Genomic DNA, 5,267 nt, shown 5'->3' with positions numbered 1-5,267 from the left:
AAAATATATCTTTTGTCTTTATCATTTGTAACAAAATTTAAAAATATTTTTAACGTTTAATTTGTACAAATTTTACTTTTTAACGTATAAAATATGTAATACCCTACCACCCAGAACTTTACGCTTAAGTCGTAAAATAGAGGTGGCAAGGTATTACGACTTCTAAAAATTAAAATAAATTCTTATAATAGTAGAAAGAATATAATAGACTAGGAGCCTTGAAAAATGGGTAAAACAAAATCGCAAAATGAAAAGTGCCACGCTCCGGAAACGGAACAACTTGCGTGTGAGGCAAACTATAACTATAAAACGTAAGACAATAAAAGTAGGAATCGAAAGCGATAGGTACCAAATAACAAGCTCCTAACTCAGTCTGCGAAGTCAAGGCTGGCCGGAGAATATTTACATATATATACATATCCAAAACCCAAGATGTACATAAACAAAATCCTGCCTCTCCATAAACCTCTAAGAGGATCAAAAAGAATAAGTTATGTGGAGAGAAAGCTAAGTACGTGTATATACATCACTGCACAACAAAATAACACAGTAACCACTTCGCTTCAGGTAACCAGACGCCTAATGAGATACCTTTCGACCTGCATCTGAAAAACAACAACATAGTATGGAATGAGAACCGGAGGTTCTCAGTATGATAAAGGTGCCCACATAGTTAATATAAAAGGTCTCGGGAAAGCTAGAGGCATTCCTAGAACTTCGACACTCAGATTTCAGATTAAGAATTCAACTAAACCGGAAGTTAAGTAAATTGTCTAAGGTATTCTAGTTCTGAATCTAACTTTAACCCAACATTCTACTCTCTGTCACTTCTAATCCTCTGAATCATTGGTGGAACAACTCTCGTCATTCCTTCACCAGACAAGGGGCCTCTTAATTACATAGACAAACATTACAGACAAGGAAAACACAAATAGAGAAGCATTTACAGCAAGTAGAACAAGTAGCAGATAAGCAGAATTTAACAGTTAAGCAAACTAAAACAGTGCACACCCAAACAAAGCAAACAAATGCATATGATATATGCCTGTCCTATGGCTGATGAGTCTCATCTGTCGGTTATACAGCCAACCCGACATGTCCTGGTAGTTAACCATTGGACAGTCCCTCTGTGTGCGCATCCCCAAGCTCAATAATATTCCATGGAGTTAAACTCCAAGCTCAAATATAATATTCCATGGAGTCACACTCCAAGCTCAATAATATAGTATTCCATGGAGTTAAACTCCAAGCTCAATAATATACAATATTCATATCTATATGCATGCCCATGGGGGAATCCGGAGAGTTAGAGTGTCCGGTCACATCTTACGACAAAGGGTCAACAAATAGTCTCAAATACACAAGCTACATGATAATCTCTTTCCTTTTTAGAATAACACCTCAAATCAAAACTCCAATCCTTATAGAAACTTTGGCAGTATCTCCTTTAAAACTCGAATTTATGCTACCATTCAAGGGTCCCAACTATCAAATCAAACACCTCTCAGTCCTTCAAATCGTTTTCAATAACAAATTATTTCAAAATCAAACAAATACCAATATTAAATCTTTTTCCAAAACTGACCAACTTCAACAGCAAATTATTGACAATAGCTAAACCTCATATTTTATACCATATACACAATCCATCAATTATTCATTCATTTCATTCCTATCTTAAGGTCTTCTAGCCTAAGTTTTCACGTGACATTAAACATTAACTACAAGAAACCAAAACCATACCTTTGTACGGAATCAAAATATTCAAAGCTCTGGAGAAACTTTCTGACTGAGCTATCGAAGAAGAAAATGTCCAGAATCGTCTATGCCTCCTAAAACTTCCGTTGGCCAAACCCAAAGGAAAGAGGAGCTACGTCACTGTCAACTTCCACTAATCAAAAATGGTGCCAACGTATAGAGGAGGAGGTAACGAATACTCTTACCGAATTAGATTTTTGATTGGAGTTACAGATTGCAAGAAATCGAAGATGGAAGTTTGGTGGGATTTACGGTCTGTTACGTTCTTCTCTCTCCCATTCTTTTTCTCTCCCGCATATGCTAATCATATACATATATATGCATGATTAATTAGTAAGCTGTTAAGCCGCCTTTGGCTTTCTTTTTTATTATATAAGCCTTATGATATATATATACACACAAACCAATACATAATGATAATAATAATATATACGTAACTTAATGCAAAATATAAACCGTCTTTTAATTTCATGCTTATTAATAATAATAATAATAATAATAATAATAATAATAAATGTATAATAGTAATAATAATAGTAACGTAGTAATTATAATAACAACAGTAAATTTATAATACTAGGGAGTAAAATCATATAAACTTATAATACATATAATACTCATACAAATTATATCCAATGTTTATAATAATAATAATAATAATAATAATATAGATTTGATTAAATTCAAATTATTATAAAATTAGTTCAATTACTAATAATAAAAATAATTTTCTAAAAATAAAGAATTCTAATTTTATAAAATAAATTATAACTTATTTGTATTTATATTTTTAAAACTGAGGGTTGCTACATTCTACCCACTTTATAAAAATTTTCGCCCTCGAAAATTGATATAAAATGGAAAAGATTCATACTAACGTAACTTCCCTTCTTAAACATGTCAAAGAAAAACAGAAAGGTTTGACATGCTTAGTTTATAAATCCAGGATATTCTTATGGCTTAAAAGTCTACTTAAAGCAGAAGATACAAGATAGGTTCGATGCAGAAAGATTACAAGGTAGGCTGGTATTAGAACGACGGGTTTATCATCCCTAATACTCGTTTCATCTAGCTCCTAAGTTCTGCCGATTCTAATGGTGTCACCTTTCGTAATACAATCGAAACTGGTTCAGTCTCTGACACTAAATCTATCACAACTTAGTTTTTCTCTCGACACCTAGCTGGTTATCAAAGAGATATTTTTATCGGCCTAAATTCCTAGTCCGTATCCAAGTCCAAAACTACGTCCAGTCTTTCCAGTCCTAAATTTTCATATCCGATTACGTAACCTAAACGAAAGCGGAGTCCTAGCTCTACACAGAATAAATCTGTCTTATGCATTATGTATCATACTTACCTCGATCCTGTCGTGGCCAACTCGTATCTGTGGCTCTCCCACGCGAACAATCTCTAGACATGTGTTCCGGTGCTCCACATCGAAAGCACATTCCCAGCCCGTACCTACGCGGCTCCTTTGGAGTAGTCTCACCAAAGCCTTCCTGTAGCAGTGTCCACTTCATGGAGTAATCCTCTGCGAGTTGGCTCTTCTTAACCAACTCAGTGAAATTTGTTAGCTTTTGTGGATACACGTAATTAAAGATATCTCTCCTTAGTCCTTTCTCATACTGAGCACACTTCCATTCCTCATAATCGGCTGGATTTCCTTGACAAGTTTTTGAGAAACGGCACAGGTTGTCGAATTCACGGGTATAGTCAGCAACGGACATATCCTTTTGCTTCAGCTGCATTAACTCCAATTCTTTTGCAATGCGAAAAGCATGCAAGAAATATCTCCCATAAAATTCTGTCTTGAATCTATGCCAAGGGACATCCGTTAATTCCACCTGTAAGGTATGACACAATTCTCGCCACCAATTCTGAGCATCTCCCTCCAACATATAAGTCACTATCTCCACTGATTGTTCTTCAGGAACATGCTGAGTGTACAAAAACCTCTCCACTTCTCGAAACCACTGATCAGCCTCCAGGGCATTAGCGTTTCCGTTAAATCGAGGTGGACCACTCTTGAGGAAGTCAGTAAGGGTCATAGACCTATAGTATCGACTTACGTTACTTGTACTAGTACTAGGGTTTCCACCTCGACGTCCGTGCATTGGTTCAACCACGGAATTTCCTCTCTAAATACCTCGTTCGGATCCACGAGACGACATTTGGTCCCTGTTCACACCAAACAAGTGATATTAAGTTGATCAGTCTCAATATCGCAAGTTTAATGCTTCAAGTTCCAGATGCATGCTCATGAATATTTATGCCACATATATCAATCAGATATCCTAATAGCACATACACACACCCAGAGTATGCCCAGAAGCATAATCAGTCCATCCCTCAGGCTCTATAGGAACGAACTGCTCTGATACCATAATGTAACACCCTACCACCCAGAACTTTATGCTTAAGTCGTAAAATAGAGGTGGCAAGGTATTACGACTTCTAAAAATTAAAATAAATTCTTATAATAGTAGAAAGAATATAATAGACTAGGAGCATTGAAAAATGGGTAAAACAAAATCGCAAAATGAAAAGTGCCACGCTCCGGAAACGGAACAACTTGCGTGTGAGGCAAACTATAACTATAAAACGTAAGACAATAAAAGTAGGAATCGAAAGCGATAGGTACCAAATAACAAGCTCCTAACTCAGTCTGCGAAGTCAAGGCTGGCCGGAGAATATTTACATATATATACATATCCAAAATCCAAGATGTACATAAACAAAATCCTGCCTCTCCATAAACCTCTAAGAGGATCAAAAAGAATAAGTTATGTGGAGAGAAAGCTAAGTACGTGTATATACATCACTGCACAATAAAATAACACAGTAACCACTTCGCTTCAGGTAACCAGACGCCTAATGAGATACCTTTCGACCTGCATCTGAAAAACAACAACATAGTATGGAATGAGAACCGGAGGTTCTCAGTATGATAAAGGTGCCCACATATTTAATATAAAAGGTCTCGGGAAAGCCAGAGGCATTCCTAAAACTTCGACACTCAGATTTCAGATTAAGAATTCAACTAAACCGGAAGTTAAGTAAATTGTCTAAGGTATTCTAGTTCTGAATCTAACTTTAACCCAACATTCTACTCTCTGTCACTTCTAATCCTCTGAATCATTGGTGGAACAACTCTCGTCATTCCTTCGCCAGACAAGGGGCCTCTTAATTACATAGACAAACATTACAGACAAGGAAAACACAAATAGAGAAGCATTTACAGCAAGTAGAACAAGTAGCAGATAAGCAGAATTTAACAGTTAAGCAAACTAAAACAGTGCACACCCAAACAAAGCAAACAAATGCATATGATATATGCCTGTCCTATGGCTGATGAGTCTCATCTGTCGGTTATACAGCCAACCCGACATGTCCTGGTAGTTAACCATTGGACAGTCCCTCTGTGCGCGCATCCCCAAGCTCAATAATATTCTATGGAGTTAAACTCCAAGCTCAAATATAATATTCCATGGAGTCACACTCCAAGCTCA

Source organism: Arachis hypogaea, chromosome 12 (assembly GCF_003086295.3).
Source record: "Arachis hypogaea cultivar Tifrunner chromosome 12, arahy.Tifrunner.gnm2.J5K5, whole genome shotgun sequence".
In the NCBI taxonomy this organism is placed as follows: Eukaryota; Viridiplantae; Streptophyta; class Magnoliopsida; order Fabales; family Fabaceae; genus Arachis; species Arachis hypogaea.
This window is presented reverse-complemented; position numbering follows the sequence as displayed.